Here is an 18,711-nt window from a genome sequence, read left to right as displayed (position 1 = left end):
TATCTAGTGATGTTAGGGGGGTATTAAAATCCCCTACTATTATAGTATTGCAGTTGATCTCACCCTTTATATCCATCAAAGTCTGCTTTATTTATTTAGATGCTCCTATATTAGGTGTGTAGATATTTATAATAGTTATATCTTCCTATTGGATTGCTCCCTTTATCAATATGTTGTGGCTTTCTTTATCTCTTACTATAGCCTTTGTTTTATAGTCCATTTTGTCTGATATAAGTATTGCTACCCCAGCTTTTTTTCATTTCCATTTGCAGGAGATATTTTTTTCCATAGTTTTACCTTCAGTCTATGTGCATCTTTTGTTTTAAGGTGTGTCTGTTGTAGACTGCATATATACGGGTCCTGTATTCTTATCCATGCAGCTACCCTAGGTCTTTTGATTGCATCATTTAATCCATTTAAATGTAAGGTTATTATTGATATGTAGTTGTTTATTGCCATTTTATTCTTTAAAGCTGTATTCCTCTTTTGCTATATTCATTTCCTATTTTGATCTGTTTACAACAGGCCCCTTAACATTTTTTGCAGCATTGGTTTGGCTGTAATGAATTCCTTGAGTTTTTGGGGGGTTTTTTTGTTTGTTTTTTGTGTTTTTTTTGGTCTGGGAAGCTTTTTGTTTCTCCTTCAATTTTAAATGTTAGCCTTGATGGATAAAGTAGTCTTGGTTGTAGGCTCTTGTTCTGCATTACTTTGAATATTTCTTGTCTTTCCCTTCTGTCCTCAAGTATTTCTGTTGAGAAGTTTGCTGTCATCCTTATGGGGGCTTCTTTGTAGGTGATAGCGTTTTTTTCTCTAGCAGCTTTTAATATTTTCTCTTTATCACTTAGCTTTGATATTTTAATTATGATGTGTCTTGGTGTAGGTTTCTTTGGGTTTCTCTTTAATGAAGTTCTCTGTGCTTCTTAAAGTTGTGAGAGTTTTTCCTGCATTAGTTTAGAGAAGTTTTCAGCTATGATATGATTGAACAAAGTCTCTATCCCCTGTTTTTTCTCTTCTTCTTCAGGAACCCCTGTGATGCGGATGTTATTTCTCTTCATGTTGTCACAGAGCTCTCTAAGAGTTTCCTCAGAGTTTTTGAGTCTCTTTTCGTTTTGCTTCTCTGTTTCCATGCTTTCATTCAACTTGTCCTCCAACTTGCTGATTCGATCCTTAGCTCCATCCATCCTGTTTTTAATTCCTTCTATTGTGGTCTTCATTTCTGATATTTATTTGTCATCTCTGACTGATTCTTTGTTAATATTTCAATGACCTTTTTTATACATGCTATTTCTTTATTTAGGTGTTCATATAGACCATCCATTGATGTTCTAAGATCTCTAAGCATCCTTACAATCAATATTTTGAACTCTGCATCTGGAAGGTTGGTTATTTCCATATCACTCAGTTCATTTCCTGGAGGTTTCTCTTGTGGTTTCATTTGGATTGCACTTCTCTGTCTTTTTATTATGTCTGTGTGTTTGGGTGTTTTGTTTGTAGAGCTGGTTGAGTCTAGGCTTGGTGTTGTCTGCCCCCAGTTTTTTTTTTTTGTATTTTTCTGAAGCTGGAAACGGGGAGGCAGTCAGACAGACTCCCACATGCGCCTGACCGGGATCCACCCAGCATGCCCACCAGGGGGCGATGCTCTTCCCATCTTGGGGCGCCACTCTGCTGCAATCAGAGCCATTCTAGCACCTGAGGCAGAGGCCACTGAGCCATCCTCAGCGCCCGGGCAATCGCTGCTCCAATGGAGCCTTGGCTGCAGGAGGGGAAGAGAGAGACAGATAGGAAGAAGAGGGGGAGGGGTGGAGAAGCATATGGGTGCTTCTCCTGTGTGCCCTGGCCAGAAATCGAACCCGGGACTCCCGCACGCCAGGCCGACACTCTACCACTGAGCCAGCCAGCCAGGGCTGCCCCCAGTTTTTAGTTGTGTTATTTCTAGGTCTTCTTGGGTTGGCATCAGCTATTATTTGTAATCCACTTTTGGATTTGGGCTGCTTTGATGTCTTGATTTGTTTGTTTTCTTATCAGATGATAGTCTTGTTTACTGATCTCAGCAGAGGGCTTATTTGAAACTGTATCCAGGAATGCAGTGGGTGTAACCTTATACCCTGAAGGCCTCATCTGCCAGTTACTCTCTCTGGGGGCAGAGTGTTTTCTCAACTTTAGTAGGGGGAGGTGTATCTCAGATCTCCATGGAGACCTGAGTTACTGCCCCTCCTCCCCACTTCTTGTTTTTTGCTGTGTCTTGTTGCGCTGATTAGAGTTTAGAGATGTCTGGAGATCTGTTACCCAGAAGCACTTTAGTCTTTTGTTTTGTGGAAGGATTAGCCCCTCCCCCAGCTGTGACCACCTGCAGCACTGGATGAGTCAGCTTCTCAGGTCTTTCCATGGCTTCCTCTGCCTGTCACCGCCTGTCTCTCTCTCTCTCCCTCCTTTCTTTTTGGAAGACAAGCTGGCCCTTTCAACACACCTCATTCCCTGGTCGCCATTAAGTGGTGTGAGCAATATTTTCTGCTCTTTTTCTTGGAGTGAGAGCCCTTCTGGGCTCTCAGCCTCACCCCCCTCTGTTCCTGTAAGCAGGGGAGATTCAGGCACTCCCTACCAGGTTTGTTGTGGCTTCTTCTTTGCTCTTTGGTTTTTGAGAGCTTTTCTTTGTTAGATTCAAGGAGTACTGACATGCTGGGGCTGCCAAAAGTGTACAAGGTCCCTGTGATGCTGAGAACAAAGAGTTCAGCAACATCCTGCATTGAGTCAGAGACCCTTATCAGAAGTTTATGTTTGAAATTCTCCACTGAGTAATACCCCCCCTGTAACTGCACACGACCTCCTTAGCCAATGACTAACAGCCACATCAGCTTCTGTATGATGCTTGCTCATCCTAGATAGCCACCCTATAAAAAGGAGCCATTTTAGGAGCTCGGGGCTGCAGTGCTCCAGTCTCTTCGGAGGCGTGGGTTGCCTGCAGTCCCTGCGCAGGTTTGAGGGGCTGCAGTGTTCCCCTGTATGGGTTACCTGCATCCCTGTGCAGGTTTGGGGGGCTGCAGTGCTCCCTTGCATGGGTTGCCTGCAGTCCCTGTGCAGGTCTGCAATAAAACTTATAAAATTCACTTTGTGTCTGCTGTGGCCTCTCTCGCTGGGATATAACATTCTTGTAGTCTAGAGTTGGTTTTTCATGCTGATTGTTACTAAATTAATTTTTAATCCAGTTCAGTGGTGTGAATTGGGAGTCTGTGCGTCTGTCTACTCCAACACAATTTTAATATAGGACTAAATTTTTCAGAATAAAAATAACTCCCTAAGGGAAAACAAAATTATGTATACAATGTTAAAAACTGGCAGGACTCAAGAGAAAACCATGCACACATATTATAACAAAATCATTTCAACACGTATGAAGATTTGCTGTGAAATAATCAGTTAATTTTATTAGTGTGAACATGTTTTTTGAAAGGTCTAGTTTGGCCTGACCTGTGGTGGTGCAGTGGGTAAAAGCATCGACCTGGAATGCCGAGGTCACCGGTTCAAAACCCTGGGCTTACTTAGTCAAGGCATATATGGGAGCTAATGCTTTCTGCTCTTTCCCTGATGGGCAGGTAAAATATATTATGCTCACTTTGTTAAAGATGGCACTGCCCACATGGATGCCCATTGCCTAGATGATATTAATGTGTGTTGGGGTGGGCTTTGGGCAGGCAGGATCCTTGTAGCCTGGGGCTTGGTTTTAGGACTAAGCCTTTCCCACCCTTTTTGATGTGGCTGGTGCAATCCCATCATGCCCCAGATAAGTGACTTTGTATTAGAGACTTCCCTATTTTGTATATTGGATTAAAGGTTTTGATTTCTGCACTATAAAGTGGGGCAGACTGGGAGCTTGCTCTCTCTTGGTTCCTGAGATTAGCATTAGAGAGCAGAGCAGAGAAAGGCCACGTGGAGGAGGCCAGGAGAAGCAGCCAAGATGGTGGAGTGCTGAGGGAGAAGCCAGTTAGTGCCAAGTTTGTGTAGAGGGAAGGAGATCGGAAACAAAGGAGAATGAGGCTAGTGAGCTAGGAAGCTTTGATTCTAGGAAACTCGGATAAATCAGTAGCTTTGTGAGCACTGAATGAGTGGGTTTTGGAGCCCAGTGTGTGTTTTTACTTGCCCACCGGGTGCAAGCTATGATTAAAGATGATGGCCCACAAGTTCTTGGCTCCATTGTTTCATTACCATCTGTCCGAATCCAATGTGAACCTGCATGGGCCAGGCAGCTATGATGGTGGCCGTGTATACTGGCTTTATATCCCCTCTTCTCTTTCTTTCTCTCTCTCTCTAAAATGAATAAATATAATCTAAAAAAACCCAAACAAACAAAAACTGTAGTTTGTGCAGTTTAACTTGTCGAAAGGTAGACTGAAGTCATGCAAAGGTTAGGGCCCGGGTTATGTGGGTAATCACTTTTGAACATTGCATTGGCTAGGGCTTCTAGCTTATCCTAATTAATTATTCAGTAACATTCACGTTATTTTCACTGTCTTCTGATCAGTTAAAATACAACATCTGCCAAACCACTCAAGAAGATGAAGAAGAGTACATTTTCTCAAAAACCCCCAACATTATGGTTGGAGCAATTTCATTTGGTCTTTGTCTTTCATTTTTAGGAAACTCTAAACTCAAGTTCTCACAGCTACTACCTATTTGTAGCTACACAGAGAGGGGATAGCATTGTGATGCATTACAATTGGGGAGCCTAAAGAGAATAAATGGATTGAGTACTACTGCCAGTTAATCACTTTGAGAAAATAGCCTTCACCTATAGCAGGAATAAACACGGTTGGCAAAAAGTTATTTCTGACTAATGCAGTCTGAAGACTTGAGGCCAAGTCGACTACAGGGTAACCCTTTTCATATTTGATAAATATAATCCCTCTATTTCAGATAAAGTGTAATTCATGGTTATTTTCTCAAAATCTTCACGTTGCCTTTTCACGTGTCAAATTTGGATTTCCAGTTGGAGTGATAAGAAAATAGTTTCTGCATATTATTTAAATTAGTTACGAAGCTAGCAACTGCTTCCATACTATTTTAGTTTGAAGAGAGATGAAATTTCTCCTCAGGACATCTTGACTTAAATATATAATGGAAGCCTATCAGAGTCCCCACAAGCTCCTGAGAAGTTTTGGGTAACTTCATCCTCTCCCTCAAAGACACAATCATACATACTCACACTACCTCTAAAACAGGGCAGCTAGGAAGTATTCTCATATATATCAGTTATGTGTATATGATCATAATTTATTTTATTGAAAGTTATGAAGAATCAAAGACCAATCTGAGCTTTAGATATGACTTGGGAGTAGGAATAATAATAATAATTATAACATTATTATTATTACTACTAACCTTAACTGAGATTTTTCTAAATGTCAAATACTTCTTGAGCCACTTTATATGTATTATATCATTAGTATATGCCAAACATTTTTCTAAATGCTTCACATGCAATTAACTTGTTTATTTTTTTATAACAGCCCTTTAGAGGTACAATTCTCTGTATGTATTCCTGGTTTTTAGATCAGGTAGTTTAGGCACGGTGTTCAAATGTCTTGCTCAAGACTGCACAACTAGAAAGTAAAACACTTTAAATATCAAACCTGGGAGCCTGCACCTGGAGCTCACATCCTGAGTCACTCATCTTAACTTACAAATGGCCACAGTTTTCCAAATATAACTGATTTTAAGAATCAAAGGAGTGGCCATGGCAGGTTGGCTCAGCGGTAGAGCGTCGGCATAGCGTGCGGAGGACCCGGGTTCGATTCCCGGCCAGGGCACATAGGAGAAGGGCCCATTTGCTTCCCCACCCCTCCGCCGCGCCTTCCTCTCTGTCTCTCTCTTCCCCTCCCGCAGCCAAGGCTCCATTGGAGCAAAGATGGCCCGGGCGCTGGGGATGGCTCTGTGGCCTCTGCCCCAGGCGCCAGAGTGGCTCTGGTTGCAACATGGCGACGCCCAGGATGGGCAGAGCATCGCCCCCTGGTGGGCAGAGCATCGCCCCTGGTGGGCGTGCCGGGTGGATCCCGGTCGGGCACATGCGGGAGTCTGTCTGACTGTCTCTCCCTGTTTCCAGCTTCAGAAAAAAAAAAAAAAGAATCAAAGGAGTTATTTGCTTAGTAAATTAGGATAGTTAAAAGCATAGACTTCTAATCAGACATACCTTGCCACTTATTATGCCAAGTAACATGGGATAAATGAACTTCTTTGTGCCTTGCTTTAACAATTTTCTGTAAAATTGGAAGACAAATGTATTATTATGTAAAAGATTAAAGAAAAATATGTACTTGTGTGTATGTATGTGCATGTTTATGTAGTATCACCTTTCTAAGCATTTATTCTTTTCAATTCGTGGTGTTTACTTTAGTTATTTTGCCTTCTCGGCTTATTTCCAGGAAGAATGTAAGTCACATTAGTCAAAATATATGTATCCTGATTTATTGATGTCACCCCATTAAAAAAATAAAATTATAAAATAAAAAAAATATTAATTATATAAGCTTTCTCTGTTTAGACAAAATTAGAAAGAGTGGGATACTAGAAAACTAGGATCTAAGGTAGGGATTAGAGGCTGGAGGAGTAGAATGTATCACCCTCTGTCAAAGGAGAAGTAGCTGGGCAGTAGCACCTCTGCAGGATCTATAAAAGTATAGACACTGACTTTCTCATGTTGAGACTCATTGAGTATGAAGCCATCATACAGTAATGCCTGTCAGGAAAGAACTTGCCTATTTCCCTTACTGTTCATCTCTCCCAATGAACTGACAGTGGCAGAGTTTAAGGGATCTGAGGGAAGAGTAGAAATGAAAGATGAAAAGAGATTTATCTTAATTAAGATGGAGAGATTAAACAATATTTTGAATTGTATGCTTTAAATTACAGAATTGAGGCTTTGTGTTTGACTTGGAGTAACCATAGGACTTTATGCATCTTAAAAGTTGAGAAGGGGCCTGACCTGTGGTGGTGCAGGGGATAAAGCGTCGATCTGCAACGCTGAGGTTGCCGGTTCAAAAAAAACCCTGCACTTGCCTGGTCAAGGCACATATGGGAGCTGATGTTTCCTGCTCCTCCCCCGTTCTCTATCTATCTATCTATCTATCTATCTATCTATCTATCTATCTATCATCTATCTCTATCTCTATCTCTTCTCTAAAATGAATAAATTTTAAAAATTAAAAAAAAGGTTGAGAAGGGGGCTGCCCTTTTTAACATCCACTGTGGTAAAAGGACCATCCATCCTTAACACAACAGGCAGCAAAGGAAGCATGGTAATCACCTGTCAAAGGGTGCCTTGACTTGCAAAGGTCTCTGGCTGTGCCTAATTAATCATAAAATACCTTAACTTGGATTTAATCTGCATAATCAAATGCAGAGCAAATTGAAATAGAACTTTAGTCTTACTTTAAAGCAACATGAGAGCCACAGTTTATTACCCCATTTCCAATCTTCAGTTAGTCCCCAAACCCAGAGCAGTTTACGATACCACTGAAGTCTATCCTGTAACACTAAGTGAGTAAGGGCTGTACATTTCTTTCTAGGCTTCCCAAAGTGACTTATGCTGATTAACCTGCATCACTAGGTGCTGAGAAAGTGAAATCTGAATATCTCAGGTACAATTGTAACAGGTATTGATTAACACTAATTCTTAAAGATGCAAATGACACTCTAGTCTGGAGTAGGAATTCTCTGTACTTATATTTCAAAGGCATTTCAATTTAAGTCTTTATGATTTGATATAGAAGTATATTTAAGTATTTGTGTATGGATGTATGTGTGTGTAAATGCATACCTACTTATAAAATAGCAGAATCTTTTACATGGATTCCTTGTTACCTTAGTAAGTTTCAAGTAGAATCCTTTGAACCTCCTATTTCTTGTCAAAATGATAAATATAACATCCCTGGGGTGAATAGCAGAGATTAGAACCACCATGAATGAAACAGAAGAAGTAGAAGTGGTAATTGTAAGCACATCACTGTTAGTTCTTCAGTTTGGCCAGTTCAGAATGTTTATGGGACTTGGAGAAAGACAGTAGATTTCTCTGACCTTAATGAGGCAATGACTCCAAATGTAGCTGCTGCTGCAGATAAGTGTTTTCTTAACTAGAGGAAATCAGTGTAGTTCTTGGCATTCAGTATTCCTTTATTGATTTTCTGAATGTATTTTTCTCCATTTCAACACATTGAGATGACCAGAAGTAGTTTGCATTCACCCTGGGACAAATTTGCCTAGACTCTTTCTTTCTCAACTTTCCCTAGACTTTTTCTTCTTGTTTATCTTAACTTCTTGCTTCAACAAAATGCTATGTTCTTCCTCTAGGAACAAGATAGAGTAAGACAAACACTCTACAAAAGAAAGGGAATATGGTTTGTAAGATTTACTTATAGAGAAAGAAATATAACTGTGGACAAAGGGTGTGCTTCTGGCTAATTTTTAAAGCTTTATTGAATTTGGAATTAGGGTGTTCAGTTCAGCAAACATGATCGATCCCTAAATATGCTAGATGTTGAGGATGCCATCATGAATAGGGCAATGTCAGACCCTTATCTGAGAATGAAACTTGAATTCTTGTGAGATGATAGAAACATAAATCAATTCATTCCTTCTTCCCAGAAGCACTGAATGTCTACTCTGTGTTAGGAACTGCATTATCTGTTTGCTATATAGAGGTTTGAAAAAGTAAACATGATGGTTACTTCTTGAAATTTATTTTCTATAGAGTAAGATAAATTTTAATGAAAAAAAACCCCAAATTTAGAAAATTTTCCATAAGATGTCAAGAAAAAGAGAAATGCATTAATGAGAGTTGATGAGAGGGAGTTTAACCAGATTTTAGAGGTGAAAGATAGTTTCAATGTGTGATGATGAGGAATAGAAGGTAGGTTCCTTTTTAGAGTGAACATCATTCACTATGTCCTTTTTCCAGATAGGAGACCCATTAAACACCCTAGGAAGCTCAGTATGATGGAAGATCAGAAAAAGTGGTACACTTTGTAGGAGATGAAGATGAGAAAGTAGAGTCCAGATCATACAAGACTTTGCCAGCCATATTAAGAACTGTGATCTTGGCCCTGGCCAGTTTGCTCAGTGGTAGAGTGTCAGCCTGGCATGTGGATGTCCTGGGTTCAATTCCCAGTCAAGGCACACAAGAGAAGAAACCATCTGCTTCTCCACCCCTCTCAATTCCTTTCTCTTTCTATTTCTCTTTCTCTTTCTTTCTTCTCCTGCAGCCAAGGCTCAATGGTTTGAATGCATCACTCCAGGTGCTGAGGATGGCTCCATGAAGCCTCCACCTCAGGCATTAAGAATAGTTCAGTTGCAAGCACAGCCCCAGGTGAGCAGAGCATCGGTCCCAGATGGGGGTTGCCAGGTGGATCCTGGTCGAGGCACAGACAGGCTGTCTCTCTATTACCCTTCTTCTCACTTGGAAAATAAGAAGAAAAAAAACCTGTGATCTTTATCTTCATAATGTAAAACCACAGAATATTTATTTTTCAACAGGTGAGTGACATGATTATATATGACCTTTCTGGTCATATTGCAGAGCAGTGCTTGTAAGGAGATAAGGTAAGAATGGATAAATGTAAACCAGTTAGAAGGGAATTGCAATCATCAAAATGATCATGAGAGCCTGACCAGGTGGTGGTGCAGTGGATAGAGCATCGGACTGGGATACAGAGGACCCAGGTTCGAGTCCCTGAGGTCGCCAGCTTGAGCACAGGCTCATCTGAATCGAGCAAAGCTCACCAGCTTGGACCCATGGTCACTGGCTTGAGCAAGGGGTTACTTGGTCTGCTGAAGGGCCAAAGTCAAGGCACATATGAGAAAGCAATCAATGAACAACTGAGGTGTCACAATGTGCAATGAAAAACTAATGACCGATGATGCTTCTCATCTCTCTGTAAAAAAAAAATGATCATGCAAATTTTTTCTAAAGAAATGCTGATAAAGATTTAAATAAGTAAATGGATTCAGGAAATACTTAATAGTTAAATTTGACAAGGCAATGATATAAAAGGTGAGGAAGAGGGTTCAGTTAAGGATGACTTCTTATTTTCAGGTTTATGTGCCTACTATTTTTTTTATTTTAATTATTCTTTTTTTTTCTTTACAGAGACAGAGAGAGAGTCAGAGAGAGGGATAGACAGGGACAGACAGACAGGAACGGAGAGATGAAAAGCATCAATCATTTAGCTTTTCGTTGCTTTCTCATATGTGCCTTGACCGTGGGCCTTCAGCAGACTGAGTAACTCCTTGCTGGAGCCAGCGACCTTGGGTCCAAGCTGGTGAGCTTTTTGCTCAAGCCAGATGAGCCCGCACTCAAGCTGGCGACCTCAGGGTCCTTCCGCATCCCAGTCCGATGCTCTATCCACTGCGCCACCACCTGGTCAGGGTGTGCCTACTATTTTTTAAGGGAACACTAATTTTGGAGAGTCTATGTCAATTTAAACAGAAAGGGATTATATAAAAAGTTTGTGGCAGTGGTAGAGTGTCAGCCCAGCATGTGGAGGTCCAGGGTTTGATTCCATGTCAGGGCACACAGGAGAAGTGTCCATCTGCTTCTCCAACCTTCCCTGTCTCCTTCCTCTCTATCTCTCTCTTCCCCTCCCACATCCAAAGGCTCTATTGGAGCAAAGTTCGTCCGGGTGCTGAGGACGACTCCATGGCTTCTGCCTCAGGAGCTAGAATGGCTCTGGCTGCAGGGGAGCAATGCCCCAGAAGGGCAGAGCATCTCCCCCTGGTGGGCATGCCAGGTGGATCCAGGTCGGGCGCATGCAGGAGTCTGTCTGACTGTCTCCCTGCCTGTAATCTCAAAAATAAATAAATAAATAAATAAATAAATAAATAAATAAATAAATAAAAGTTTGTGATATGTTACTTCCTCAGAAAATTAAACAGAATTACCATTTGATCCAGTAATTCTACTGTTGTGTACAGACACAGAAGAATTGAAAGCAGAGACCTTGAACATATCTTTGTATGCCACTGTTCATAGAAGCATTTATTTATTAGTTTGTTTGTTGATTTATTTATTTATTTTGCAAGAGAGAGAGACAGACAGACAGACAGACAGATGACAGACAGGGACAGACAGACAAGAAGGGAGAGAGATGAGAAGCAACAATTCTTTGTTGTAGCACCTCAGTTTTTCATTGATTGCTTTCACATATGTGCCCTGACCAGGGGTCTCCAGCTGAGCCAGTGACCTTGGGCTCAAGCCAGCAACATTGGGGTCATGTCTATGATCCCATGCTCAAGCTGGTGAGCCCACACTAAAGCTTGCGGCCTCAAGGTTTTGAACCTGGGTCTTCAGCATCCCAGGTAAATGCTCTACCCATTGCACCACTGCCTGGTAAGGCTATAGAAGCATTTTTTAAACAATGACCAAAAGGTAGAAACAACAGACATGTCTATTGAGGGATGAGTGGATAAACAAAATATGTTTATATGTATGCAACAGAATATTATTCAACTTTTAAAATGAATGAAACTTGGATACATGCTACGACATTGGTGAACTTTGAAAATATTATGCTGAGTGAAATAAGACAGACACAGAAAGGATAAATATTGTATCATTCCACTTACATGAAGTACTCAGCATAAGCAAATTCATAGAGCCAGAAAATAGAATGGTGGTTGCTGGGGCCTGAAGAGAGAGGGTATGGCAGTTAGTGGTTAATGAGTATGGAGTTTCAATTTAGGAAGATGGAAAATTCTGGAGATTGACGGTGGTAATGGTTGCACAACAATGTGAATGCCGTGCATGCTATTGAATTATAAACGTGAAAATAATTAAAACTTTATATTATTTGTTCTTTATATTTTGCCATAATTTTAAAAAAGAACTACAGTATATAGATCTGGAGCTCAGAATACTAAGCTAGAGATGTAAATAAAAGTCTCATGGCCATATCTATGACAATTGAAACCAAATAAAATTGCTTACTTTGAATATAGGATAGAAAGAAAAACAAGTATACAGTGTGTCTGTAAAGTCATGGTGCACTTTTGACCAGTCACAGGAAAGCAACAAAAGACGATAGAAATATGAAATCTGCACCAAATAAAAGGAAAACTCTCCCAGTTTCATACCTATTCAGTGCAGTTTGATGTGGGCTCACGCACAGATTTTTTAGGGCTCCTTAGGTAGCTATCCCATATAGCCACTACAGACTCGTCACTGACTGATGGCCTACCAGAACGGGGTTTCTCCACCAAACTGCCAGTTTCCTTCATCTGCTTATCCCACCAAGTAATGTTATTCCTATGTGGTGGCGCTTCATTATAAACGCACCGATATTCACGTTGCACTTTGGTCATGGATTCAAATTTAGTGAGCCACAGAACACACTGAACTTTCCTCTGTACTGTCCACATCTCGACAGGCATGCGTGGGCTGCTCCGCTGTCTACACAGTGTTACATCATCATCTGCACATGCGCACATGCTGCCACATCATCCTACAGAAACTGGGAGGGTTTTCCTTTTATATGGTGCAGATTTCACATTTCTATCGTCTTTTGTTGCTTTCCTGTGACTGGTCAAAAGTGCACCATGACTTTACAGACACACTGTAACTAAACCTGATGAACTCAGGTATTAATTGTATACAGAGGAGGATTCATCTTCAGAAGGGACAGAAAAGAGAAGGGATGACTAGAAAGTTGGGAGGAAGACAGAAAGAGAATAGTTATCAGAGAAATTAAGGGGCAGGCACATTTCTAGGAGCCAGTGATCAATACTGTTTCAATGTTACTTGAATACCTCTTGGTGGAAGAATTCCATTTCTCACTTATCTTAAAGACTCCTCCTGGGGCTGTAATGCTAATGTAGTTCATTTTTGCTTTAAAGTAGAGTTCTTTGTAATGCCAGTTTGAGCTTTTTTCCCCCCTCAGTATGACATAAGGAATTCCCATTAGTCCACAGATGTGGTTTAAAGAAGGAGAAGAAATTTGGCAGGAATAAGGCACTCTGGAAGTATGAGTTATTTGCTCAGGCAAATTGTTAATTATGCCTTTAGAACTTGCACAGGCTCAGTGCTGTACATATATCTTTTCACTAGATATTTAAAAGCTTCTGAGTATACCAGAATTTATGGCGAGGCGTAACAGATTGTATCCAGTTTGTAAGAGTGGCTGGGGTCAGGTATTCTTGTGGGTCCCTAGGGCAAGAATTCAGCCTTGCTGAGCTGATCCAAAGGTTTTTCTCAAGAAGGAAACAGCCGTTTAGGAAAGAAGGTCAAACTTTGCTCCAAAAGTTTTGGATCTCCATGATTCTTCTTTCATGGTTTACAACAGACTTGATAGTACATCCCATCTGCCTCCAATGATCAGAACACAACAGTTGCTGTTTTATAAGGGCCAGTTGGTAATGCCACATGTCCTGTACCTTGGACCAGCTAGAAAGTCCTTCTCTGCCCAGGGCTCCACTGAAATGGGCAGGTTTTTGCTTTATCCAGTAAATAGGTCTAACTAGAACAATATAACGTGGTATATTTCTTAAATATTTTTAGAAGTCAGCCAAGCTTATTTAGTGTTAAGGAAATGAAGATGTATAAATAAATTCTGTTTTCTATGAGATCACTGAGATTTAAAAAATAATTTCCCAGGTAATAAAAACCTGTCCCTCCCAATCTTTGGTGTCATTCTCAGGCATTTAAGGTACTGTTTACTTCCTCCTTCTTAGACTCTACTATGAGAAGTCATCAGTGTAGAGCAGGGCTCCCCAAACTTTTTACACAGGGGGCCAGTTCACTGTCCCTCAGACCATTGGAGGGCCAGACTATAAAAAAAACTATGAACAAATCCCTATGCACACTGCACATACTTTATTTTAAAGTAAAAAAACAAAACGGGAACAAATACAATATTTAAAATAAAGAATAAGTAAATTTAAATCAACAAACTGACCATTATTTCAATGGGAACTATGTTCCTCTCATTGACCACCAATGAAAGAGGTGTGCCTTCCAGAAGTGCAGCAGGGTCCCGATAAACAGCCTCAGGGGGCCGTACTTTGGGGACCCCTGGTGTAGAGGTTCATCACAACCTATAGGAAGAAGAGTTGAGGTCCCTGTGGACTAAGCAGCAGCACAGACACTGTGAGTGGACATCTCTATAGCAAGATTATGAATGTTTATTCCTGCCTTGCAAATACCAAGATAATGAAATTCTTATACAGTGTATATGGTTCAGTTAGAAAAAATAAATTTCATAAAGCACCAATACTACTGTCCAGAGCCATGCAGGATCTTAATAGTAGTGTTAATGTATGCATGAGTAAGAATGTATATGAGAAAAAAAAATAACACTCTATAAACTATATCTTTCTTTTTGCACAAATTTAGAGGTAAACAATAATGAAAAATCTTTTAAGTACTAGGAATTGCTATTCACTTATTCTTGGTCTTCCTTCTTATCATGATTCCTACACATCACAGGCTATCCACCCCTTCTGTATTGTTCTCTCCATCTAATCCCCTGTGTCCAATTCCTCACTGAAACAAGAAAGTATCTAAATTTAAGCATTTAGAGTAGTTGAATAATTAGCTCATTGACCTCCCTGAATTATGTTAGCCAAGAATTGGTACTTTAATTCTTTCAATTGTAAAGTAAAAAGTAGAATTTCAGACATTGCCAAGCAAGGAGAAATATATTTTGAGTTATTGATACAGTTGACTTCATCAGTTTTAGATGATTGGATAACTGGAAGTAGAAGGTTAAATCTGCATTGTCCTTGTTCACCTAGAAACACACACTGGAGAGGTGAAGTCAGTAAGGGATGGCCTTGCTGAAGACTAGACTCAATATGTCACTGGATTGGTGGCAACAGCTTTTCTGACCAGAGTTTATTGCATGAACATGGAGTCCTGTCTTAGGAGTAAATATTGATAGGTGGCTAGCACCCTTGCATTGGACTAATGGAGAATTCCTTATAACCAGCAGTGAATAAAGGAATCCTTTGTGTGGTAAGTCTGAATGGAAATGGCATGGCTGTTTATAGCAAAGGCAGAAATTAAATACACATGGACATGTGCAGGCTCACACACCACATGTCAGTTTTCAGAAGCAGTGAATCGGTATAGGTCTTGTCATTAGGTAAGAATAGAAAGAAGTGAGAGTGGTGGCAAAAGCAGAGACGGTCAGAAAGAATAGAGACAGGGAATAGCCCTGGCATAATATTATATTCTTTAATTATGAAATGCTAGGTCTCTTTTCTTGAACGGTGTGACAAAGCAACAAGGTCATTTGAGCTGCACCATCCTGAATTGCATTAATGTTTTTTAGGAGGCCCACTCTAAAATTAAATCCCATTAGCTGAAGCAAACTGAAGAAAAGAAATGTAGTACACCAATTTCAGTCAGATCAATCACTTACTGTACGTTTCATCATGTAAAAATATATCAGTCAGCGGTAATTCATTTTATTAAAACAAGCTGTATCATTTACCTTATATGATTGGGTTAAAGTTATAGCTGATATGGTATATCAAGACTTTGAACAATTTCTTATTGAGATATCTTTCAGAAAGAGCCCACATTTTAAACTTTCACTCTCTGAATCTTTGTTGACCCTAGTTTGCTTATTTGTAAGATAACTGGTCTCTACTATGTGATTGTCCGGATACTATATATTGTCTAAATTGAAATTCCTGCTCTATGTTTATGCTACAAAAATTACTTTTACTGCATACTTAACACACTGTAGAAATTCAGAAAATTATTTCTGGTCATGGATTATAAGAAATAAACTGCATCATATATTTTGGTTTTAATTTTATTTATTTTTTTGGAAGGGGGTTAATTTTATTTGTTATTTTTTTTTTCTTAGTGAAGGAGGGGAGAGAGGATACAGAGAAACAGACTCCCACATGCACCTTGACCAGGATCCACCCAGTAACCTCATCTGAGGTCAGTGCTGGAGCACAGAGCTTTTTTTTAGTGCCTGAAGCTGATGCATTCCAAAGGAGCTATCCTCAGTGCCCAGGCCCACAGTTGAACTAATCCAGCAGCAGAAAGGGAAGAGGGAGAAAAGGTGGAGAGGGAGGGAGGAGAAGTAGATGATCACTTCTCTTGTGGGCCCTGACTGGGAATCAAACCAGGGATGCTCATATGCTGGGCCTACACCCTATCCACTGAGCCAGTGGCCAGGGTGGAGGAGGTTTAATTTTAAAATGATATTTGCCAGACACTTAAAAATATTTTTTAACATCAAACTGCTGGTATATTTAAGAAATTTTAAGAATTGTCTCTGAATGCAGGCATTTCCTACAAAATTAGGAAAGGAAATACTAATATTAAAAGGCCATATGAGAAAGCAAAATATAATGATTTACTTTAAAGAGTGTGCAACAAAAATGAATTATTGCCTTTTACTTTAGAGTAACTTATTTTATCTGAGGTTTAGATCTTCTTGAGAAAACTTTTCTGTCTACATTTAGGGAATACACACCTCATATGTGTCAATAATGTTAATTTATATAATAGAATTACATTGTTAGTAGTTGTAGATAATAAAGATTAAATTTCCGTACAATAAAAAATTAGGTGTCTTTGTCATTCAAGTCAACACAAGTTTATGATGTTGACAAAATGAGTATTTTTATATGTTTTTGAAGCTGGGAAGAGTTTTTTTCCCAGTCTTATGTTTAAAGGAGGAAGACTATTTCTCAAGAAAAGAAATCCTGTAAAGTTTTATGTACTTTATATTGACTCTTTGTCTTCTTGACATATTTAAAAGTTCCAGTTAAAGCCTCAAGATATTGAATAAGAGGTTCCCAGTTGGGTCACCGCTCCATTTGAATAAATCTTTGAAGTTTTAGTCTTCAGGAACTGGCAGCTATTACAAGAAAGCCCATCTCACATGTAACATATAATAGCTTGTCCCAAAATCATTATAATCACATATGAGACTTCTTTGAAACTAAAGTCTTTAAAAAAGAATAGTTAGTATCTAAGGATTGTGTTGTATATTTCATCTTCCTAGCCTTGAGCACGTTTAACTCAGCTTTTGATTTTATACTGGCAAACCTTTATTTATTTATTTGTTTGTTTGTTTGTTTATGCAAGAAAAGTAATTGGCTTCATCTCTGCTGATTTGCCAGCAGTAGTTGGTGAGAACTCCAGATGCCCTTTCCATGGCCAGTCCCTACTGTCCACCATTGTGTTTTATGTTATTAATTCAATATGCATAAAGTGGAGTGTGACAACTGTGGTATCCGAACCCTCTATCCAAAAAGTTTTGGGAAGCGAATAGTATTTGTTCACCATGACTATAGTTTTAATTGCATCTTTCTACTTGGGTTTCTACAAACTTCTTAAAGGTGTATTTATTGTTTTCTGTGTCTCCATCAGCATATGCACTAGCAACAACTTCTCCCCGAAAATCAGCTTATAAGCACCCTGTAACTGTTAATGTTCATATTCCAACCAGGTCCTTTCAAAACCCTTTTCCCATTTTGGGGGTATCACCCATTTCCCAAGCACCAGTATCAGTATGTAGCTCTTGTCCTCAAGCTACTGGAGCTGCTTTTGCCCACAGCTGAAAATATTTTGAGGCATCTGGGAGTTCATGTGCTCACCATCCAGGGTAGCCTCAATGGCTGAACCGTGTAGTAGTATGAAAATGTCGCTCCCTAGCCTCGAATAAGGGTAAATATGAGGCATGACTTACCATCCAGAGTTTCCCAGCAGGATCAGACTGAAGCTAAACCATCTGGGAGACTTTCACTGGAGAACTGACCCCTTCCCTGGCTTCCATTATATCTTGAAGGAAATCCCTGGGAACACTTCCTTAAATTATTTTAACATAGATCCTCATATCGGGGGTTTGTGTCTAACTTATGACACACCTACAATAGAGACATCACTGTCACAATAAAATATCTCCTCCTGGTGGCATCACTAGGCATATTGGAATTGTTCTTTGCATTCACTACATGACCCTTTTATTGAATACCTGCTCAGTAACAGGTACTGAGAGAGATAAAAAGGAGACAATGGCATTATCACTACCTCAAAGAGCTAATTATCTCTGCAACCAGAAGAGAAGTGACAGGCAGTGTGACCAGAGATAGGATCAGCACAGCTGTCATTAGGAAATAAAGGGGAAGCAGCATGAGAAGGAGAGAATAGACTTTCATCATCTGAGACATATCGGACACATCCAAGTTCTATCCTAGCATCTTTTGTCATCAGAAGAGGCCAAACAGAATTTTTTATATATTAAAACTCAATAAATAGTTGCAGATTTGAATTGCAAAGACTACCTTATGCTCAGTTAAAGTAAGACTTGGACAGGTGGACAGTATAAAGAAAAATTAATAGACTAGCCTAGAGACTGATAGCATGTAAAATTCCTCTAAGGTCAGAAGACATAAATAGGCTACATTTAGGACATTCAGAATCTAATAATGAATTCTACTATATAATGTGGAACTATGCATTATTAATGTAGGTCAAAATGGTAAAAAACAAAAAAAAGTGATCACTTTTATTTGGTTCTACCTAATCCAATGAGGGTATACATTCTTTTGACATAAATTAAATATACATAGATTTGTAAAGGTTATTTAGGCCAAGCTATTCATCAACACAGATTTAATAGTTCTTACACTGGCCTTGACTTGGTAGCTCAGTTGGTTAGAACGTTGTCCTGATTCACCAAGATTGTGGGTTTAATCCCTGGTCAG

This window comes from Saccopteryx bilineata, chromosome X, assembly GCF_036850765.1.
Source record: "Saccopteryx bilineata isolate mSacBil1 chromosome X, mSacBil1_pri_phased_curated, whole genome shotgun sequence".
Taxonomy (NCBI): Eukaryota; Metazoa; Chordata; class Mammalia; order Chiroptera; family Emballonuridae; genus Saccopteryx; species Saccopteryx bilineata.
Note: the sequence above shows the minus strand (reverse complement) of the source record.